The following is a 9,711-nucleotide window of genomic DNA, read 5'->3' as shown; positions in this document are numbered from 1 at the left end:
TCCTCCACCAGCAGCCATTTTTCCTCGTATGGCCTGATTTTTAGATTGTGTAAATATGAAGGTAGGGAACTTTCAAATCAGGTTATTAATAAGCTGGAACGTGTCCAGGGAAGGACAACCAAAATGATCAAAGGTTTGGAAGCCAAGCCCTATGAGGAACACCTTAGGTATTGGCAAAAAGAAGGGACATGATAACCATGTTCAAGTTTTTGAAAGGATCTCTCATTAAGGAGGGAGCAAGCTTATTTTCTGCTGCTCTGTGGGACACGGAGCAATGGATTTAAACTACAGGAAAAGAGATTCCCCCTGAACATTAGGAAGAATATCCTGGCATAAGAACTGTTTAGTAGTGGGGTGTGCTGCTTTGGCGTGGGGTGGAGTCTCCTTCTCTGGAGGTTTTGAAGCAAAGGCTGGATGCTCATCTGTCAGGAGTGCTTCGATTGTGTTTTCCTGCATGGCAGAATGGGGTTGGACTGGATGTCCCTTGCAGTCTCTTCCGATTCTATGATTCTAACTGCTTTAAATATGTTGCATTTTAATAGTTTGTTACTCCTCATTTTGATCCATGGGGAGGGGAAGATAATTCGGGGGTGCTTTGAATGCGATTTCCTGCTTCTTGGCAGGGGGTTGGACTGGATGGCCCATGAGGTTTCTTCCAACTCTACTATTCTATGATTCTATGATTCTATAAGAAAGGATGGTGATGATGCCAGAAAGAGTCAGTGTGCTTTTAGGAGCTTTCAGCAAAGGCAGATCTTCTCCCAAACTGAATCTCTGGAGGAATGCATCCCCTGTGGCAAGGCTAGCTCTGCTCCTTGGGGACACATCTCTTGATTAGGCTACAGCACATATGGTGAGTGAGAAGTAATGTATTGAAAAACCTCTGCGCACAGCAAACCAGTTTATTTGAAGAACTGCATTCTTCCATATGAGTTCACCTCTGTTTTGAGATCTTCATGAATACATCTGGTAGGAACATGAGGAGAGGATCTTCTGGGTGGCCGCTCCCATGTCCCAGGACTCCCTTCAGAGAGAGGTGACATTAGCACCTTCCTTGTTAGCTTTCATAAGCAAGTTAAGAGGAGATTTTTGTTTTAGCAGATCTCTGCTCAAAGGAACTGAGTCTCATAGAACTCTACTGTGCATTCTACCTGGATTTTGTTTATTTAAATATAGCTATGTTTTTAACTCATTTTGATTTTATGGATAGTTTATATGTTTAACTTTTGTTTTTGATAACTTTTTGAGTTATGGTTCTTTAAACTATTGTTAGCCACCTTAAGCAGCTTAACATAAAAAGCATTAATATACCATTTAAAATATACAAATGTGCAAATATTAAGACAGAATTAAATATAAACAGTATTTTAAAAATCAGTTAAAATCAATTAAAACGTATTCAAGTTAAAACCATTGCACCTTAGAGACTGAGAGACGAAATGGTAGTATAAGCATCTGAGGAAGTACACTGAGGGTACATTGCAGAATTATTTCAGTTGAACACCATTTTAACTGCCATGACTCAAAGCTCTTCGGCAGGGAGATGGAGTGACAGCACCTCACCCCCACCCCACCCCCATCTGTGGCCAGAACTGAGCACAAGCCTCCAAGATGCCGAAGGTGGGAAAAGCCTATATATACCTCTATCTATGTACAATTGTCTGTCTTGTCAGGTGTATAAATGGCATTGAATGTTTGCTGCATATGTATGTTCTGTGATCTGCCCTGAGTCCTCTTCAGGGTGAGAAGGGTGGAATATAAATACTGTAAATAAATAAATAATAAATAAAATAATTCTGGTGCATTCAAGGAATCAGAAGAAGACCATGATTTGGAAGGACAACTATAAAGGAATCAAGAGAGATCCTGAAGTGTAAAGGCTTATTGTGGAATAATCAAGTTAGGGATTGTCCATTCCATGGTATTTCCAATTTCTATTTATGGTTGTGAAAACTAGACAGTGAAGAAAAGTAATAGGAAGAAAGTCAAATAATCTAACATGTGGTGCTGGAGAAGAGTTCTGGAAATATTGTGTACTCTTAAAGATAAACAAGTGGACCCCAGAGTAAATCAAGCCTGAATTCTCCCTAGAAATCTAGATAGCTAGCACTGAAAATGTGGTACTTTGGACACATGATGAGAAGGCATGTCTGCTGGAGCAATTGAGGTCAGTGGGGCTTACTCGTGCAGGCTTATCTTGTCCTGTCGAAGGCTTTCATGGCCGGGATCACAGGGTTGTTGTATGTCTTTCGGGCTGTGTGGCCATGTTCCAGAAGCATTCTCTCCTGACGTTTCGCCCACATCTATGGCAGGCATCCTCAGAGGTTGTGAGGTATACCTCACAACCTCTGAGGATGCCATGCCATAGATGTGGGCGAAACGTCAGGAGAGAATGCTTCTGGAACATGGCCACACAGCCCGAAAGACATACAACAACCCTTATCTTGTCCATTCACCAATAAGCCCCACTGACTTCAGGAGGACTCATTCCTAGCATGTGTGCATGTATTGCACTCCTGAAGTCCTCTGCAGTCCAGTGAGGCAAAGACAAATTTCCCAGCCTCAAAATGTCCTGAAACCAGGACAACCTTAGATGTGTAGATGATACTACTGTCATGGCTGAAAGCGACAAGTAGCTGAGGAGCCTTATAACCAAGGTGAAAGAAGAAAGTGCAAAAACTGGGTTGCAGTTAAACATCAAGAAAACCAAGATCATGGCAACCAGACTGATTGATAACTGGCAAACAGAGGGAGAAAACGTGGAGGCAGTGACAGACTTTATAATTCTAGGCGCAAAGATTACTGCAGACACAGACTGCAGCCAGGAAATCGGAAGACGTTTACTTTTTGGGAGGAGAGCAATTACCAGCTTTGATAAAATAGTGAAGAGTAGAGAAATCACATTGGCAACGAAGGTCCACAGTTAAAGCAATGGTATTCCCCAAAGTAACCTATGGGTAAGAGAGCTGGACCATAAGGAAGGCTAAGCAAAGGAAGATAGACACTTTTGAACTGTGGTGTTGGAGGAAAATCCTGAGATGTATTGGACCACAAGAAGATCCACCCAGTCCATACTCCAGGAGATAGTGCCTGACTGAACACTGGAGGGAAGGATATTAGAGGCAAAGATGAAGCACTTTGTCCAGATATCCTTGAAGTGACTGGCTTGACCTTGAAGGAGCTGGGGGTGGTGATGTCCAACAGGGAGTTCTGGCGTGGGCTAGTCCATGAGGTCGTGAAGAGTCGGAAGCAACTGAAGGAATAAACAACAGGTCATTGAATGGTTAATGGCCATTCAAGGGGAAGAAGGGTTAGAGCAGGCATCCTAAAACTGCAGCCCTGCAGTTGTTTGGTCCTCCAACTTCCAAAAGCCCTATCCAGCTTGTTCAATGGTCACTGTGAGGATTTCTGGGTAGAGAGACAGAGAAAAGGAGGAGATTGATCTAGTCAGGAGAGAGAGCTGTTATAAATATATTCAGGGACCAAGGATACAGCTACTCTGTAGAAGCAATGCAGTTTGACCAACTTTAACTGCCATGGTTCAATGCTAAGCAATTTGGTGAGGCACCTTCTTTGGTAGAGAAGGTTAAAGCCCTTTAAAAAAACTACAATTCTCAGAATTCCCTAACATTAAACTATGGAAGTTAAAGTGGTGTCAAACTGAGTTAACTTTCCAGTGCAGATGCACCCTAAGAAGGAGGAGGAGGAGAGCAATCCTATCCAGGCTCGCTAGTTAAAGGTACTACCCCAAGCACACATTTACCTGTGAGCAAGTCCTGTTGAACAACCCCCTGAACTGATTCCACTAGAAGGGTGGAATCAACATTGATAGAGAAGAACTATTATTCATTTTTCATGTTGCCAGGTCCTTGAAAATTACTTTCCTCACCAATTCTGAAAGATCCTCAGATCGAGGACTCTTACTAGCACAACGTGTGTTTTCCGTGTCTTCAGTGAAGTTTACGTGTGCGTAGGATAGACTCTAGACAGCTCAAGAACAATGCCTCTATTCATATTCTTAGTGCTAAAGCATTTAGTATATATGCTACTGAAAATGTCTGAGGAAAATCAATTTATACAAGAGGCCATTTTTGCCAGATCATTGCACATGTCCCCCTGGGCTTCTGCTCCAAATACACCATTGGATTCAATAGATCTTGTTTCCAGGTAGACCCTGGGCAGGCTCCCGCTGCTAAAGGAGGAGAGGATGTTGGCTTTAGTTATAAAAGATGGTAATTCCTGCTGCAAATTGGGTGACCATTTAAACAAGAAGTCATAGAATCACAGAATTGGAAGGGCCACCCAATTCAACCCCATTATACCATGCGGGAACATACAGGAACATACAATCAAAGCACTCCCAATAGATGGTCATCCAGCCTCTGTTCAATTTTAGTTTGTGAATTTTATCTGCATTTATCAGTGAACTTTAACCTGCATTTTAACTCTGTGTCCTGTATTTTAATAGTATTTTATCTCTTTATTTTAATGATGTGGTCCCCACCTCGAGCCGCAATGAGAGGTGGGTAACAAACTTATTATTATTGTTACTATTATTATTATTGCTTTCATCATGTTATAGTTGCACCCTTCATTCGCTTGCCTGCACATCCTTCCCCTTTCCAGCTACAAGGGATTTCACTTGACTGTATATGGATTTTTTTCACCACATAATAGTCTCACCTCCCTTTTTTCAGCCAAAAGGAGGATAAAAAGTGCAACTATTATACAATGAAATACAGTATTGCACTGCTAAACAGTGCTTAAGATTCAGAAAAGTCCTCCTAACATTTAGGTAGAATCTCTTTTCCTCCATTGCTCCATGTCCTAGTTTCAAAAGGAGCAGGTCAGATATTTAAACATGGCTATCATGCCCCCTCTCGGCCTTCTTTTCTCCAGGCGAAATGTACCCAGCTCCCCCAGACACTCCTCATCGGGCTTGGTTTCCTGACATTTGACCATTTTTGTCATCCTCCCGTGAACACATTCAAGCTTGTCAGCAATATCACTCTTGATTACGGTGCCCAGAACTAAGCACAATATTCCAGGTAAGGTCTGACCAAAGCAAAATAGAGTGGGACTATGACTTTTATCAATATATAATTGTATTGCCTTTTTTAGATGCCACATCACACTGTTGACTCATGTTCAAATCCCATGATGTCAAATAAAATTAGCTCCCTGTAGTGCCTGGAAAAAACCTAATGAACTCATAAAATCATAGAGTTAGAAGAGACCACATGGGCCATCTAGTCCAACCCCCTGCCATGCATAAAAAGCACAAAGTACCCCTGACAGATGGTCACCCAACTTCTATTTTAAAAGCCTCCAAAGAAGGAGCTTCCACCACCATCTGAGGCAGTGAGTTCCACTGCTGAATAGCTCTTATAGTCAGAAAGTTCTTCCTAATGTTCAGGAGGAATCTTCTTTTATGTAATTTGAACCCATTGCTCGAGTCTTCGTTTCCAGGATGACAAAAAACAAGCCTGCTCCTTCATCCTTATGACATCCTTCCAAATATTTATACATGGCTATAATGTCTCATCTCAACCATCTCTTCTGCATGTTAAACATACCCAGCTCTTTAAGACTCTCCTCATAGAGCCTGATCTCCAGATCTTTGATCATTTTAGTTGCCCTCCTCTGGACACCTTCCAGCTTGTCAATATCTCTTTTGAACTGTGGTGCCCAGAACTAGACACAGTATTCCAGGTGAGGTCTAACCAAAGCAGAATGATGGGGCACCATGACTTGATCTAAACACTATAACCCTTTTGATCCAGCCTAAAATCCCATTGGCTTTTTTAGCTGCTGCATCACATTGTTGGCTCATGTTCAACTTGTTTCCACTAAGACTCCTAGATCTTTTTCACATGCACTGTTGTCAAGCCAGGCACCACCCTTCCTCTATCGGTGTGTTTCATGTTTTCTGCCTAAGTGAAGTATCTTACACTTTTTTTGTTGATGTCAGTTTTGGCCCAACTCTCTACTCTTAAGGTTTAAAATTCTGGTCCTGTCTTTTGGAGTATTAGAAATCCCTACCAATTTGATGTCAACTGCAAACCTGATAAGTTTGCTCTCTAAACCTTCATCCAAGTTATTAATAAAGATGTTGAACAGTACTGGGCCCAGGATGAACCTTGTGGCACTCCATTAGTCACTTCCTTCCAGGATGAAGAGGAACCATTGGTGAGCACTCTTTGGTCAGTTAACCAATTACAAACCATCTAAGAGTAGCATTGTCTGGCCCACATTTTACTTGTTTGTTTTCCAGAAGATCATTGAGAATCTTGTTGAAGGTCTTTCTGAAATCAAGATATGCTGCATCTACAACATTCCCTCCATCTACCAAGCTTGTAACTGTATTGAAAAAATAACTAAGTCTGGAATGTTTTTGAGAAATCCATGTTGACTTTTAGTGTTCACAGCATTCTTTTCTAAGTGATTGTAGACTGCCTCCTTAATGATCTGCTCCAGAATCTTTCCTGGTATTGATGTCAGGCTGACTGAATGGTAATTGTTTGGGTCCTCTTTTTTCCCCCTTGTTGAAGATAGGGACAACATTTTCCCTCCTCTGGTCAGCTTGGACTTCTCCCATTTTTCATGAATTCTCAAAAATTATTTCCAGTCAATAAATTCCATCTTGTTTTAGAACAGTACTATAGGCAATGGAGAGGAGAACTCTACTGAACTGAGTGGGCTTGCTTCGGAGTAAACAGGTTTTGGCACCCTCTGCAAATACGCAAGTGAGGATTAAAAAAAGAGAGAGATCCCTGAGAGAAAGCCTACTTGCTGGTACAGTCTCCAGCATATGCTCGCCAAAGGCAGAAAGGAAAGGAAAGAGGTTTGTAGGAAGCTGTTAAAAGCCCATTTTAGGCAACCTAGGGCCTGACCTGTCAAAAACTATGGAACCAGATTAAATCTGGATTGACTGCTGTCACAATAGTTTCAGCTTTTGGGGGAATAGGCTGATGAAGGCAGTCCACTTTTAGGGACACAAGGGTTTCCCCTTTCCCAAATGTTTGTGTGTTTGTGTGTGTGAGAGGGGGGGGGAGCTTCTCAAATGAATGTGTCACCTTCTGGCTTTTCAAGAATGCTGTCTCTTCCAAATACAAAATCTCCTTTTTCCTTCCTCTCAGATCTCTCTAGCATTGCAAAGGTCTGGTGAAATCCACTTGGGATCTGATGCCATTCCCTTGAATAAGTACCTCACTACAAATCTCAGGATAGCCTCACACTTTGGTGGGTACAATCCCTGCAAGAAATTCTCCCTGGGCCACTGAATATGGGCTGAATGTGTTCAAATGATACATGGAGCAAACCCCCCTCACAGGAACTGTTTAGATTCAATTTAATTAGTTGGAAAAGGCATGGTTTACAGCCTCAGTTCCTGTCTGTAGGGCATACACCCCTTTTTCCTGAGGCTGGATCTATCCTGACGGCCTGACTATATAATGCAGTTTGAGATGCATTAAACTGCATTATATAGTCAGTGTAGATCCATGCAGTGCAATTCAATGCAATTTATGAATGAATGGTATGGTTTTACACTGACCATATAATACAGTTCAATGTAGTTCAAACTGTATTACATGGTCAGAGTAGAACCAGCCAAAGTCAGGTGACTTTGGTGTGTGTGTGTGTGTGTGTGTGTGTGTGTGTGTATATATATATATATATGGGCCCCTGATGGCACAGTGCGTTAAAGCACTGAGCTGCTGAACTTGCGGACCAAAAGGTCCCAGGTTCAAATCCCGAGAGCGGAATGAGCGCCCGCTGTTAGCCCCAGCTCCTGCCAACCTAGCAGTTCGAAAACATGCAAATGTGAGTAGATCAATAGGTACCGCTCTGGCGGGAAGGTAACGGCACTCCATGCAGTCATGCCAGCCACATGACATTGGAGGTGTCTACGGACAAGGCCAGCTCTTCGGCTTAGAAATGGAGATGAGCACCAACCCCCAGAGTCGGTCATGACTGGACTTAAAGTCAGGGGAAACCTTTACCTTGTGTGTGTGTGTGTATGTATGTGTGTGTGTGTGTATATATATACATATACATATACATATATATATATATGGTGCTACTTTCTTCTGGTTGTTATTGTTGCTCTCTATAATCCCCAACCATGAGGTTATCAGAGAGATTGAGCTCCTCTTCACCAGAAGGCTGCCCCTATTTTTTGAGAGTATCATGCGGAACTTTACTCTTGATTCACTTTTCCTTAAAGAGATGACCTGTGTATTATTATGCACAGCTGTATATACATAAGTTTGGTATATTTTGCTGCTACTTTGCATAGGTCTAGGAAGGCGGTTGGATATTACTGAATATTGAATGTTCTCAATTTTCCACCTTGCGTGTACTTTGCAGTTATTATTGAGGAGATTCATCTCCTATTTTAAATGACCTAATAGGTCGCACACTCCAACAACAACAACATCTTGGTGCCTTGGTTTTTATACCTGTTCCTGGGGATATTCAGGGTACTGGTTCAGAAAAATACATTGAATTGCCTGCACCTGCTCTAATGTCTTAGATATGGTTATCATGGTTTTCTATGAGTGACCAGAGAGTGACTGATTGATGGCATATGCTCTGTATCTAAAAAATCAGTGTCGATAGGGGGAAAACTTGTGCCATTTTTGGAATCAGCAGGTCAGATATACCCAGAAACAAGGCACCAAAATGTGTGGCACCAAAATGTGTGTTGGGCAGTGTCATTGAACAAATATGAACATGCTTTTGAGAACTTAAACCTGTTGCGTTTAATATATGAGATTTGGTGAATCTCTTTGAAAGAAGATCTCATGGCACACTAAGGCAGAAGGCAAAACAGAAAAACCAGCCACCTTCCCCCTACTTAGAGTCTAGCAGACAAAAGAACCCAACTTAGGTAAAAGGTATAAAAAGGTGTTTACCCACAGCTTGTGCATAATCACACAGAGATTCAGCTTCTTAAGATAAGGTGAAAGAGAAATCGAGTTTTTCATAGTATCAGGAAGGCTGAAGTGTCTCATTCAGGGAGGTTTGCTCCCCATGTGCTTAATGAGGGTCAGAGAGAGAAGAGTTGAGTGGGCAAACCCATGCAGCTCCAGGGAAAACAAAGGCGTGTGTACCTGATTCTTGAGAAGAGAGGCTGTGAACTAACAAACAAACAAACAAACAAACTGTCAACATGCTTTTGTAAACTCTCATAGGCTCTAACTGCCAGTGAGCTGAGCATGCAAAGGTTGCTCTCTCCAACATTTCATGTTGGTGACATACTTTTGAAACAGCTGATAATGCACAAATATCTATAATAGTACAGAAAAATAATGTATGTGTATACACTCTTGTAACAATCCCAAGAAATGTAATACAATTCAGGTTTCTACAACTCTATATTAAAGTAATTCTCTTCAAACTATATTGCATATAACAAAATTGCTTTCAGGATTTCATAAACAAAGGTACAATATCCATGTCATTCCTTTGAATATTTTACTACAATTGACATTGGCCCAAGATTCTACGCAACTCCAGGAATAAAATGGACTTGGTTGTCTCTTTTTGTCTGTTATTTACTTTTGATATAGTATACTTTGTGAGAGTATGACATGGATATTGTACCTTTGTTTATGAAATCCTGAAAGCAATTTTGTTATATGCAATATAGTTTGAAGATAATTACTTTAATTTAGAGTTGTAGAAACCTGAATTGTATTACATTTC

This window comes from Anolis carolinensis, chromosome 2 (genome assembly GCF_035594765.1).
Source record: "Anolis carolinensis isolate JA03-04 chromosome 2, rAnoCar3.1.pri, whole genome shotgun sequence".
In the NCBI taxonomy this organism is placed as follows: Eukaryota; Metazoa; Chordata; class Lepidosauria; order Squamata; family Dactyloidae; genus Anolis; species Anolis carolinensis.
This window is presented reverse-complemented; position numbering follows the sequence as displayed.